The 14,208-nt window shown below is 44.0% G+C and overlaps 1 protein-coding gene across 2 annotated transcripts in view; it reads right to left on the bottom strand.

The window, feature by feature from the left end:
• LOC126469741 (caspase activity and apoptosis inhibitor 1-like) overlaps positions 1-14,208 on the bottom strand; it is a 212,904-nt gene that overhangs the window by 182,648 nt on the left and 16,048 nt on the right. Inside the window, exon 2 of one of the 2 annotated variants that reach the window (XM_050096951.1) lies at positions 2,569-2,761. The exons of the other annotated variant lie outside the window; for it this stretch is intronic. The gene's annotated coding sequence lies outside the window, so the exon portion shown is untranslated. The remainder of the gene's footprint in view (positions 1-2,568; positions 2,762-14,208) is intronic. 2 annotated transcript variants of the gene reach the window in all.

The raw sequence follows: 14,208 nt of genomic DNA, 5'->3' as shown, positions 1-14,208 counted from the left end.
CATAGGTCACCAAAGCATGGCAAATGCGGAGCCGGCAGAGAACCACAGAGTCCCTGCGAGAGGCCCGCATGGAGGACTACCACACATTCGTAGTCTCCTTAATGGCATGCAGTTTGTTGTGCATACTGTTATGCCATTCCGTCTCCCAAAGCTAAAAAACCTGGTGGCATAAAAACGAACGCAGGTCAGTTATTGGAATGCCGATCTCCATAAGCGGTTTCCATGTAGCCTGTTTGGCCAGCCTGCCAACAAGTTTGTTGCCTGGGATTCCGACGTGTCCTGGGGTCCACACAAACACCACTGAATGACTGGACCATTCCAGGGCATAGACGGACTCCTGGATGGTCGCTGCCAAAGGATGACAAGGGTAGCACTGGTCGATAGCTTATAGGCTGATCAAAGAGTCAGTACACAGAATAAACGACGCCCCAGGACATGAACGGATTTGCTCAAGAGCACTAGATATAGCCATCAGCTCTGTGGTGAAAACACTGCAGCCATCAAGCAAGGAATGCCGTTCAATATGTCCTCTATGGACATTTGCAAAGCCGTGACCATTAGCCATTGAGTCGTTTGTGTAAACCACTTCATGGCCTCAGTACATGTCAAGAATCGATAGGAAGTGACAGCGGAGAGCCAAGGAGTGAACAGAGTCCTTTTGGCCATGTGAAAGGTCCAGGCGAAGCCGCGGCCTAGGTGTACACCATGGAGGTGTACGTAAATGGACCTCAAGTATAGGTGGTAAAGGCAAGGACTCCAGTTCAGATAGAATGGATCATATGCAAACTGCAACTGTAAGCAATGACCCAAGCCACCAATGCAGTAGATGAACCGCCATGGTTGGGAAAAGGAGATGGTAATTCGGATGCGCATGAGAACTACGAACATGTGCAACATAATGGGCGAGCAGTTGTGCAAGCTTCACCTGCAACGAAGGGAATCCAACCTCCGCCAGGACGCTGGTCACCGGACTCGTCCTAAAAGCTCCCGTCACTAGCCGAACACCACAGTGGTGCACTGGGTTGAGTAAACGCAATGCTAAGGGTGCCGTCAAACCGTAAACCAGACTCCCATAGTCAAGGAGGGATTGAACAAGGGCTCTGTAGAGCTGCAGCAGCATAGAGCAATCTGCATCCCAGGTGGTGTTGCTCAGGTAGCACAGGGCATTGAGGTGCTGCCAGCACTTCCGTTTAAGCTGACTAAGGTGAGGTAGCCAAGTCAACCCTGCATTGAAAACCAGTCCTAAAAAGCAATATGTATCCACTACATTGAGGGAATCAGCAGTAAATTCAAGTTCTGGTTCCGGATAAACAGTATGAAGCCAGCACAAGAGCATAACACACGACTTTGCGGCCGAAAACTGGAAGCCATGGGCTAGAGCCCATGACTGCAGCTTGTGGATGGCTCCCTGTAGGTGCTGCTCAGCAACACCAGTACTGGTGGGGCAGTACGAAATGCAGAAGTCATCTGCATACAGAGAGGGTGAGACAGACGGCCCTACAGCTGCTGCTAGACCCTTAATGGCCACTAAAAATAGAGATACACTCAATACAGAGCCCTGAAAGACCCTATTCTCCTGGATATGAGGGAACTATGGGAGGCATTGACTTTGACACAGAAAGTATGAAGAGACAGGAAATTCTGGATAAAAATTGGGACCGGGCCTCTGACACCTCACTCATATAATGTGGCAAGGATATGATGTCGCCAGGTGGTGTCATACGCTTTTTGTAAATAAAAAAAGACAGCAACAAGGCGTTGGTGTCTGGAAGAGGCTGTTCGGATGGCCGACACAAGGGACACAAGATTAACAGTGGTAGAGTGCACCTGGCGGAAGCCGCATTGGCATGGAGCCAGTAAGCCACGTGACTCCAGGACCCAAACCAACTGCCGATACGCCATATGTTCCAGCAGCTTACAAAGAACTATGTTCAGGCTGATGGGCCAATAGCAATCCACATCAAGCAGGTATTTGCCGGGTTTGTGCACTGGTATGATGGTACTCTCCCACCAGTCGATGAAAGATGTTTAATCATCTGACTGTTGATCTGACCTGGCCCAGGAGCTGTGTCAGGGCACTGAGGAGCTCCCACTCTGTAAATGGGGCATTATAGGCTTCACTGAGGTGTGTAGTGAATGAGAGAATTTTCCCTTCCAGCCGCCATAGTGCTCAGCAAAGTAGTGGGCAATCGCGTTTGCGTCGGTAGATAACACGCCATTAATGTTAACACCGGGAACACCTGTTGAGGTCTGGTACACAAAAACACGTTTAATCTTTGCCCAGACTTGGGAAGGTGACATATGGCACCCAATGGCCAATGGTCGAGATGTATCTCTCCCAACACTCCTGCTTCCGTCGTTTGGTAAGTTGGCGAATGCGGGCACGGAGCCGTTTAATAAAGGGTATGAGGTACTCCAGGGAAGGGTGCCGTTTATGCCGCTGTAGAGCTCGCCGACACTAATTGCCTCAGTGACTTCCAGCAACCACCAAGGGACTGTCTTTCGCCGGGGTCACACTAAAGAACGAGGGATCGCGCTTTCCGCCACAGAAACAATCATTGTAGTTACCTGCTCAACCACCCACCACATCGATATTGCCATGGGGGGGATTCAACGGTGACAGCAGAGGTGAAGGCTTCCCAGTCTGCCTTGTTTGAAGCCCATCTGCACAGGTGTCCGTGGTTCTGACGTCGAGGCAGTGACAGGAAGGTGGGGAAGTGGTCACTACCACACAGGTCGTCATGTGCTCTCCAGACCAGGACTGCAAAACGAGAGATAAATGGATGAATATACGTCATGTGCCACACTGAAATGTGTAGCGACACCTGTATTTAAGAGGCAGAGGTCGAGTTGTAACAGTAAATTTTCGACATCTCTGCCTCGGTCAGCAAGCACGGTGCATCCCACAAGGGGTTATGAGCGTTAAAATCTCCGAGAAGTAGGAAAGCCTTAAGGAGTTGATCAAACAGTGCAGCCAATGTGTTTAGGGATACTGCACCATCTGGAGGAAGGTATACATTACAGACAGTTATTTCTTGCATCCTCCTTATCCTGGCAGGCACAGCTTCAAGAGGGGTTTGAAGAGGTTTAAGTTCACTGCACACTGAGTTCAGGACAGACACAAACTCCACCTGACACATTATTATAGTCACTACAATTCTTGTAATATCCCTTATAGCCTTGGAGGGCAGGAGTCCACATTTCTGGGAAACAGGTTTCCTGAAGGGCAATGCAGAAAGCAGGTGTAAAGCTTAACAGTCGCCGCAGCTCAGCCAGGTGGTGGAAAAAACCGCCGCAATTCCACTGGAGGATGGCGTTATCGTGAGGCTGGGAAGGCACAAAGTGCGCAAGGAGGCAGGTTATGCCTCAGGGTCACCTGCTGCCACCGACTGAGTAGTTTTAGCCACTTCTATGGTGGATGAGGCACCAGTGAGATCCAGGTCCGCAGTGGACGTTAAGATGTCCACCGCATCCTCAGATGCAGAATCGATAGGGAGTGGTGGTGTTAGGGCCACCAGAAGGTCCTATTTCTTAACAGATTACTTCTTAGTTTGTGGGCTCTCTCGCTTCTCTTTAGGGGCTTGCTGGGAAGATATCTCCGAAGCAGCTTCAGGCACGGAGAAAGACTGTGAAGCTATTCATCCAACAGCTTTTGGCTGCTTGTGCCACTGGCGAGTGCCTGCTGTGGCATTAGTGGGGTCCTTGAGAGAGACGGCCCCAAGGCACCCCTTCAGCATTAGAGGAGCTGGAGGAAGCTGTTGCTTCTCCGGCAAGGGGGAGGGGATCGATGTCCCCTGCGTTCGGGGTGGGGGGGGGGGGGGGCGCCTTGCTCCCAAAGTAGGTGCTCTGGGAGCAACGGAGGAAGATTTGCCCCCTACCACCAAGTGGGTATTCTGGTGGCCCGGTGGTTCAAATGGCTCTGAGCACTATGCGACTTAACTTCTGAGGTTATCAGTCGCCTAGAACTTAGAACTAATTAAACCTAACTAACCTAAGGACATCACACACATCCATGCCCGAGGCAGGATTCGAACCTGCGACCGTAGCTGTCCCGCGGTTCCGGACTGAGCGCCTAGAACCGCTAGACCACCGCGGCCGGCAGGTGGCCCGGTGGGCCCACTGTTCATGGCACAGAGTAAGGAACCACTGGCACTTGGGACGGCAATGGTGACGTAGCTACAGCGTATGTCGACGTCAACCGAATGGGGTTTAATCTTTCAAATTTACATTTAGCCTCTGTGTAAGTCAATTGGTCCAGGGTCTTGTACTCCATGATTTTCCGCTCCTTTTTGAGTACTGGGCAGTCTGGCAAGCAGGGAGAGTGGTGTTCTCCACAGTTAATGCAAGTGGGAAGTGGCGCACATGGAGTATCTGGGTGCAGTGGACGTCCACAGTCTCGACATGTGTTGCTGGAAGTGCAGCGGAAAGATATGTGCCTGAATTTCCAGCACTTAAAGCACCACATAGGGGAGGGACGTATGGTTTAACATTACAGTGGCAATGAATCACCCTCAGAGGCCAAGATGAAGGAACCGGTAGCAACCCTGTTGTCTTTGGGTCCCCTGTAAACACGCCAGAAAAAATGAACACACCACCGTTCTAAACTGGCACGGAGCTCGTCGTCAGACTGCAAGAGGAGATCGCCATGGATAATGATTCCCTGGACCATGTTGAGGCCTTTATGGTGATTTACAGAAACAGGAATACCACCCAGCTTGTCACAGGTGCATAACGCTCGGGGTAGGCTGGGGATGCTGTGTGAATCAAGACTGCGCCACTTCGCATCTTTGACTGTGTGTCACTTCTCCAAACTTATCCTCAAGGGGTTCAACAAAAAATTGAGGCTTCGTGATAAAAAGGAGTCGCCACTAGTCCTGCAACAGACTAAAAACCGAGGCGAATATGGCTCCCTCCATTCTCTAGCTCTACGTTCCTCCCATGGTCATACCTGTCGGCGTTGTATTTGATCTTGCCCTTCTTAGAGACTGCTGGTGCCATACGGTCACCAGCAAGAGATGATTTAGTCCGCTTCATTGCAGGTCATCCGCCCTGATGCCACCCACTCCAATGAGAGGCTCTCCCCACGGGCACCATCAAGCCACAGCGATGGCCAGCCGGCATGATGGCCGTTTCCTGGAGTCCTGATGCCCCAGGCAGACAGGCATCAACTCCTTGGCATACGTGGAGTTTACAGCTCAGGCATCAGCAGTTCTATCCCTGTGTTGTCAGGGGCTACCACCAAATGGGTACATGATGGCCCCACCACAATGGACTGGCTACCGTGCTGGATATTGGGCACACAGAAATCCAATATTGTCATTGGGGCGAAAGAGGACAGGAGACAACGGAAGAAGACCACATACCCCAGACAGTGTCCTCGCCAAACAGTTGAATTGCAGGTGGAGATGCAAAGCCATGACAAGAGATTCAAGAGATCGAATCTAAGGGCACTATGGATAAGTCGTGCACCCCGTAAAGTGCCCTTCCCCATATAGCACACACTTCTGTAGAATTTTGAAAGTGGCAAGTCAAACCATAGAATGGGACCTGAACTCATAGGGCCGAAAAATGTGAGACTCCTTTTAGTCACCTCTTACGACAGGCAGGAATACCTCGGGCCTATTCTAATCCCCAGACCTGCAGGCGGATAGATCATTTTCTTCCAACTATTTAAAAATAACGATGAAGTGTAGTATATGCTCCAAGATATGATCTCAAATTAATGTCAATGATGTGTGTCTACATTTCAGCAGATTACGTCTTTCTTTCTTTCTTTCTTTCTAGAGTATTGGGCGACCTGTGCAACTTTACAGACTTTAGGTATGCATCTTCCATCCAGTGAGTGATGGTCTATGGTTGCTAAAACTATATCTACTCCATCAGCATACTCTGAAAGGAACTAATGGTATAAAATTTGGACTGGAAGGCTTGCCTCTATTAAGTCACTTAAGGTGCTTTGCTACTCCGACAGTATCTGCTTCTAAATTACTCACGTCGGCAGTTGTTCTTTCAAATTCTGGAATATTCATTGCGTCTTCTTTTGTGAAAAACTATCAGAAAAACAATTTCGTATTTCTCCTTTAGTGGTGCTGTCATCATTAACATTACCATTACCTTGCAGTGAATTTATTGATTGTGTCCTGCCACTAGGATTCTATACACACGACCAGGATCTCTGGATTTACTGCCAGATTTTGAGCCAGAGTTTCACTGTGGAAACTGTGAAACATCTTGCACTAATGTCCAAGTTAAGTTTTGAGCATCTGTAAATTACTGTCAATCTTGGAGATTTTGCATACTTTTGAATCTGGCACGCGTTTTTTGTTATTCGTGCAACAGTGGCCTGACCTGTTTTGTGCACCACAATGGAACTGTTCGGCATCTTATTAATTTACTTGTTACAAAACTTTCAATTGCAGTAAAATATTTCTTTGAATTTGAGCTACATTTTGTTGCCATTTAAATAGTATGACAGGAGTGGAGACTATTGTAGGTAGGCGTCCAAGGAATTTTTATCCACTTATTAAAGAAATATACACCTTTTGTTTATTTTTGGTGAATTTTATCATGTTATTCAATCTCACTACAAAGATATCGTGATCATTAAATCCTGTACTTGCTACACCACTATTTGTTCAGGGTTGTTTGTCACTATGAGTAGTTGTATGTTGTCACGTCCATTTACAATTCGTTTTGGCTCCAAAATTAACTGGTCAAAACAATTTCTGTAGAAAGTATTTAGTACAATTTCGGATGATGGTTTATGACTACCATCTACTTTAAACACATATTTCCAAAAACATATCAAGATTACACAGGATCCTTCTGCTTTCTGCTGCCCTGATATATATTATCCACAAGTAGCATCAGATGTAACAGTGGGGGTTATTTCTTACATAAAGCAATCACAGCATTTGGTATGCAAGCCCACATACTGTGATGAATGTACCCTGCTGTAATGCAACCACATAATACAGAGTAGTTAAATCTTAAGACAAATGTCATCATAATTCCTTGTGAACCACTTACTTTTTCTTCAAAATATTCTTCATGCCTGACCACACTGTAACTTCATTCTTTGTGTAACTGTTTCGGCTCTCACACAATAAAGACAATCAATGTCATGAGGTCTTCGCTAAAATTCAGGATTTTATAAATTTCAGTCTCTAGAGTTTTAATACTTTATAAATGAACTCATTACTTTCTATCACAGCTGATTAGTAGTTATGGTCACATGACCATTTTCAGATGGCTTTTATATGAAGTGCTTGTGGACAATGCCAGCATGGTAAGCATAGCTTTCTTCTCTATTATATCGCATTAATATTTGTTCCATAGATCATGAATACAATATTCTATGGTGATGTGGAACGTGTCAGTTTAATAAGAGATTCCTTTACACCCTATAATTAATATGTATGGGTTCACAACTTTTGACACCAACTGCAAGTACGTGTTCTTCAACCCATTACCATCCGATACAAATATATAGTGTCCGGCAGAAACATTCTAACACTTTCTATGGTTGGTAATTCATACAGCCCCACAGTGGGGATAAAATCGAGCAGGATAGAGTGTAGCAAGAAGAATGCCATTTTAGTAACAACATAGTGGTGGACCGCAACACATCGCGCTTTTGTGATTGAAGCGTATTTCAAAAGTGGTAACAGTGTGGTACTTATGCAGCAGAAGTTTCAACAGCAATTCAACATAGGGAGACATGGAAGAGTGCCAGAAGTGAGTTGATTAGTTTCACATTACTGCAAGTGCCACAAATAAGAAACTACTGGGAAAGACGAGAGCAATGCATACACTTGCCAGGTCGAAGTGTGCACTGCATTCTCTACAGTGATTTAATTTAATACCCGTAAGTTATCCAAGCATGACTATGCCTGCTGGAAACAGTTCAGTACAGCCCTTATCACCCTACTCGACGAGAATAGGGGCATTCTTCTCAACCTGATTATGTTGGGCGAGGTACACTTTGAACTGACAGGTCTTGTCAGCAAGCTAAACATACGATACTGGAGTAATGGGAATCTACAGGAATTTCACTGAAGACAACCTCATAGTGAAAGTCTGGAGCCGTTTTTGGCTTCCGGGATTACTCGACCCTACTTTTTCAAGGATCATAAATTCCATACAGATGAATGGAAAAACTGGCACAGAGCTGACCTCGTGGAAGATCAGTTTGGATTCCAGAGAAATGTTTGAACAAGAGAGGCAATACTGACCCTGTGACTTCTCACAGAAGACAGGTTAAGGAAAGGCAACCCTACGTTTAAGGCATTTGTAGACTTACAGAAAGCTTTTGACAATTTTGACTAGAATACTCCCTTTCAAATCCTAAAGATGGCAGCAATAAAATACAGGGAGCAAAAAGATATTTACAATTTGTACGGAAACCAGATGACAGTTATATGAGCCGAGGGGCTTGTAGGAAGCAGTGGTTGAAAAGGGAGTGAGACAGGCTTGTAGCCTGTTGTCAGTGTTATTCAGTCTGTATATTGACCAAGCAGTAATGGACACAAAAGAAAAATTTGGAGTAGGACTTACAGTCCAGGGAGAAGAAATAAAAACTTTGAAGTTTGTCGATGACATTGTAATTCTGTCGGAGACAGCAAGACTTTGAAGCACAGTTGAATGAAGTGGACAGTGTCTTGAAAGGAGGATATAAGATGAACACCAACAAAGCAAAATGAGGATAAAGGAATGTAGTCGAATTAAATCAGCTGATGGTGAGGGGATTAGATTACGAAATGACACTTAAAGTGGTAAATGAGTTTTGCTACTTAGGAAGCAAAATAGCTGATGATGGCCAAAGTAGGGCGGATATAAAATATAGACTGGCAATGGTAAGAAAAGCTTTTCTGAAGAAGAGAAATTTGTTAACATCGAGTATAGATTTAAGCGCCAGGAAGTCATTCCTGAAAGTATTTGTATGGAGTGTTAACATGTATGGAAGTGAAACATGGACAATAAACAGTTTAGACAAGAAGAGAATAGAAGCTTTTGAAATGTGGTGCTACAAAATAATGCGGAAGATTCAATGGGTAGATCATGTAACTAATGAGGAGGTATTTAATAGAACTGGTGAGAAGAAAAATTTGTGGTACAACCTGACCAAACAAAGGGATCGCCTGGTAGGACACATTCTGAGGTATCAAGAGATCATCAGTTTAGTACTGGAGTGAAGCATGTGTGTGCGTGGGGGGTGGGGGGCAGGGTGAAAAACCGTAGAGTGTGATCAAGAGATGAATACACTAAGCAGATTCAGAGGTATGTAGATTGCAGCAGTTACTCTGAGATGAAGAGGACTGCACAGGATTAAATAGCATAGAGAGCTGCATCAAACCAGTCTTCCAGTCTTTGGACTGAAGGCAACAACAACAACAACAACAACAACAACAACAACTGAATCGCAGTCACAGATATTCAGAAAGAAGCAGAACTACTAATGACTTTCCTGATTCCTGAACTACAGAGACAGGACACTGATTTGACATCAGTTCATTTCCAGTTGTGTCTGGATGCGATCTCGGTGACCTTTTGCTCACAGCTCCAGGTGGTGCTGGCTTTGATGATGCAGCTTGAGGTTCTTGCCGGGGGGCTGGATCTGAGGATCCAATGGAGTGGCCAGCCCAGTTATATCATCCTAGACGTGGAATGGGTCCTTCCAGATGTCATCAAGAGCACAGGGTGCAAACAACTGCAGGTGATGGCTCATGCTGGTACTAATAATGCGTCTCTCTTTGGATCGGAGCAGATACCCTGTGGCTTCTGGCAACTACTTGAACTGGTAAAGACTACCAGTCTTGCTTGTGAAATGAAGACAGATCATCATCTGTAACATGGGGCACTGTTAAGTGGGGCGTTCCCCAAGGGTCGGTGCTGGGGCCACTGCTGTTTCTTATTTATATAAATGAAATGCCTTCTAGTATTACAGGTGATTCAAAAATATTTCTGTTTGCTGATGACACCAGCTTGATAGTGAAGGATCTTGTGTGTAATATTGAAACAGTAACAAATAATGTAGTTCATGAAATAAGTTAGTGGCTTGTGGAAAAGAATTTGATGCTAAATCACAGTAAGACTCAGTTTTTACAGTTTCTAACTCACAATTCAACAAGAACCGATATTTTGATCAGACAGAATAGGCATATTATAAGCGAGACAGAACAGTTCAAGTTCCTAGGCGTCCGGATAGATAGTAAGCTGTTGTGGAAAGCCCATGTTCAGGATCTTGTTCTGTAACTAAATGCCGCTTTATTCACCATTAGAACAGTATCTGAAATAAGTGACAGTACAACACGAAAAAAGTCTACTTCGCATATTTTCATACTCTTATGTCGTATGGTATTATTTTTTGGGGTAATTCTTCTGATTCAAAAAGGGTATTTTTGGCTCAAAAATGGGCTGTTCGAGCTATATGTCGAGTAAGTTCCAGAACGTCTTGTCGACCCCTATTCAAAAATCTGGGAATTCTGACATTGCCCTCACAGTATATATTTTCTTTAATGTCGTTTGTTGTTAGCAATATTAGCCTATTCCCAAGAGTTAGCAGCTTTCACTCTGTTAATACTAGGCAGAAATCAAATCTGCATGTAGAATGCACTTCCTTGACTCTTGTGCAGAAAGGAGTGCAGTATTCTGCTGCATCCATTTTCAATAAGCTACCACAAGAACTCAAAAATCTTAGCAGTAGCCCAAACGCTTTTAAGTCTAAACTGAAGAGTTTCCTCATGGCTCACTCCTTCTATTCTGTCGAGGAGCTCCTGGAAGAGCTAAAAAATTAAGCAAATTCCAGTTTTACATTGTTGATTTTCTTCATTTAAACTTACGACTTGTCACCTGAATACGTTTTTTTATATTTCATTTTATCTGTTTCTAATATCGTGTTATAATTTCATGTATTGACTCGTTCCATGACCATGGAGACTTCTCCTTAATTTGGTCCCACAGAACAATAAATAAATAAATAAATATATAAAATAAATTGTCAACAGGACCCGTTGCGGACCTTTGCCACAGAGGTGGCTCTGAATCAGAGGCTCAGACGGTTCTGCGACCATGTAGGCTGCAGATTTCTTGACTTGCGACATAGAATGGTAGGGTTTAGAGCTCTGCTTAATATGTCAGGGGTTCATTATACACAGAAGGCAGCTATATGGGCAGCAGGGGCTTTATGGAATGGACTGGGCGGCTTTTTATGTTAAAGGGTCACGAGAAAGTACAAAAAGGGCTTCAGTCCCAAAGGGAGTAGGTCAAATACACGACGAAGACAGATCTACGAACCAACAGTAATATAATTTTAAATTGTCGTAGCTGTACTGGGAAAGAGCCACAGCTCTAAGCACTAGTCGAAAGCACTGAAGCTCAATTCGTCATAGGTACTGCAAGCTGACTGAAGCTGGAGGGGATATTTTTGCTATTAGAAGTAGTTTATCTTGTAATGAAATTGAAGAAAATGGTTTCTGTGAGTAAGGATGTATAGAGGTAATAAATTAACAATTGGTTCCTTTTACCAACCTCCTGACTGATCATACAGTTGCTGAAAGGTTCAAAGAAAACTTGACGCTTATTTAAAATACAATTACAGTTGGTCATGACTTCAATCTGCCCTACATATGTTGGCAAAAATATAGGTTTAAAGTAGGTGATAGGCATAAAACATCCCCTGAAACTGTACTAAATGTTTTCTCTAAAAATTATTTTGGGCAATTAGTTCAAAAGCCCACTTGAAGCATAAAGGTAGCATCACGATGAATATAAGGATTAACGACCACAACGTCGTTGCAGCGAGACTGAACACCGCAACATCCAAACACACCAAAAATAAATGCAAAATATACAGTTGTGGATATATTTATTGCATCACCATGAATTACTTCATCTTTTTGTCTTTTGCAGCAGTTTGGTTCAGGTTATACCAGCCCCATTGTTGCTAAACTTTGTTGATATATTCTTGCCTTAATAATCTGACTTCTTCACACTTTTTTTCCAACAATACACAACTCTTTGTTGTTTTTGTCGTTTGGTTTTACAATGAAACCAGTGTTTATACTGCCATTTTGAGTTGAGACTTAACAGTGAGAAGACGGGCAGGTCAGTTGAATTAACGCCAGAAAAGAAAGCTGCTATACTTGCTTATTTGTCTGTTGGTCTCACAAGGGAACCTCCCCATTGCACCCCCCTCAGATTTAGTTATAAGTTGGCACAGTGGATAGGCCTTGATAAACTGAACACAGATCAATTGAGAAAACAGGAAGAAGTTGTGAGGAACTGTGAAAAAATAAGCAAAATATACAAACTGAGTAACCCATGGGCCACATAAGCAACATCATGGAAGAAGTGTGCTTAGAAGCGCCGTGGTCCCGTAGTAGCGTGAGCAGCTGCTGCACGAGAGATCCTTGGTTCAAGTCTTCCCTCGACAGAAAATTTTACTTTCTTTATTTTTGCATAGTTATTATCTGTCCGTTCGTTCATTGACATCTCTGTTCACTGTAATAAGTTTTGTGTCTGTGTTTTGCGGCCGCACTGCAAAACCGTGCGATTAGTAGACGAAAGGACGTGCCTCTCCAATGGGAACAGAAAACATTTGATCGTAAGGTCATAGGTCAACCGATTCCTCCACAGGAAAACACATCCGATATATTCTATACGACACTGGTGACGGCATGTGCGTCACATGACAGGAATATGTTGTCGACCCACCTAACTTGTACACTTGGCGAATGGGTAAAAAGATTCTTCTACCTTGCCCGATTTAGGTTTTCTTGTGGATGTGATAATCACTCCCAAAAAAGTGATGAAAATATAAGAGTTTGTCACATAAACGGAAAATAAAAAATTAAAATTTACACCCGATGGAAGATTTGAACCTAGGACCTTTCGTTCCGCAGCTGCTCACGTTACCACGAGACCACAGCGCTCCTGCGTTCCTATTCTCCTTATTGTTGCTTATCTTCCCTTGAACTACTCAGTTTGTATATTTTGCTTATTTTTTCACAGTTCTACACAACTTCTTCCTGTTTTCTCAATTGATCTGTGTTCAGTTTTTCAAGGCCTATCCACTGTGCCAACTTATAACTAAATCTGAGGGGGGTGCGATGGGGAGGTTCCCTTGTCAGCACCAGAGAGAGAGCCTTGAAGACAGGATTTAATCAGTCTACGATTTCGGGGTTACTGAAAAAATACAGGGAAAAAGGAAATGTTGATCGTGAGAAAGGAAGAGGTCAGAAAAAGGCGTCTGCTACCAAACAAGACAGGGTATTGAAAAGGCTTTCACTCAACGATTGTCACCTGTCATCAACTGAACTAAAGCGAGACTGGGAAGAAATGTGCGACATCTCAGTAACCAGTAGAACTGTAAGAAATAGATTACTGGAGCCTGGACTCTCAGCCCGTTGTCCGAGAAGGAAGCCTTTATTGACCAAGATAACGCGACAACAGCGACTACAATGGGCAAAGGCACATGCAAAATGGACACCTGAGATGTGAAACTGAGTAATCTTTTCAGACTACTCCATATTTAATTTGATGGAAAAGTGTTCGTGTGTCAAAGAAAAGGTGAAAAATTTTTGCCATTGTGCATAACACATACAGTCAAACACCCACAAGAACAGATGGTCTGGGGGTGCACTTACAGTCACGGAGTAGGTCGTCTGGACTTCATCAATGGCACTGTCAATGCAGATGCTTACATAAGCATCCTTGAAAGGAAGCTTATGCCAACCATTAGATACTAGTTTGGAGAGGTTTCCAATTGCATTTTTCAGGATGACTCCGCTCCTTGCCATAGAGCTTTGAAGGTGAGTCCTATGACTAATATTTGTCCCAAACAGAAGCAGATTACTTTCTTGGTTAATTATCACGTACTTCTACATTTCAGCTAAGGTTGGTTGGTTTAAAGGTGGAAGAAGAGACCAAACTACGAGGTCATCGGTCCCTTGTTCCTAATAAAACAATGCCACAAGTGTGAGAATAAAATGGAAGAAACATATAACACAAAACGGAAAGAAAGGAAAAGACAAGAACGAAGGGAAGGCAATAAACACTAAAAGTAACAAAAGAGGACAAGAAAGCAACAGAGAGATGCTAGAAACAGAAGAGAGTAAAATATGAAAGCAGATTACAGTGGCTGACCAACCAAAAGAATAAAAAGGGAAAGCCAGCCACTCTGCAACACATTAAAACCTCCACCCTTAA

The sequence above is a fragment of the Schistocerca serialis genome, chromosome 3 (assembly GCF_023864345.2).
Source record: "Schistocerca serialis cubense isolate TAMUIC-IGC-003099 chromosome 3, iqSchSeri2.2, whole genome shotgun sequence".
Lineage (NCBI taxonomy): Eukaryota > Metazoa > Arthropoda > Insecta > Orthoptera > Acrididae > Schistocerca > Schistocerca serialis.
This window is presented reverse-complemented; position numbering and strand designations above follow the sequence as displayed.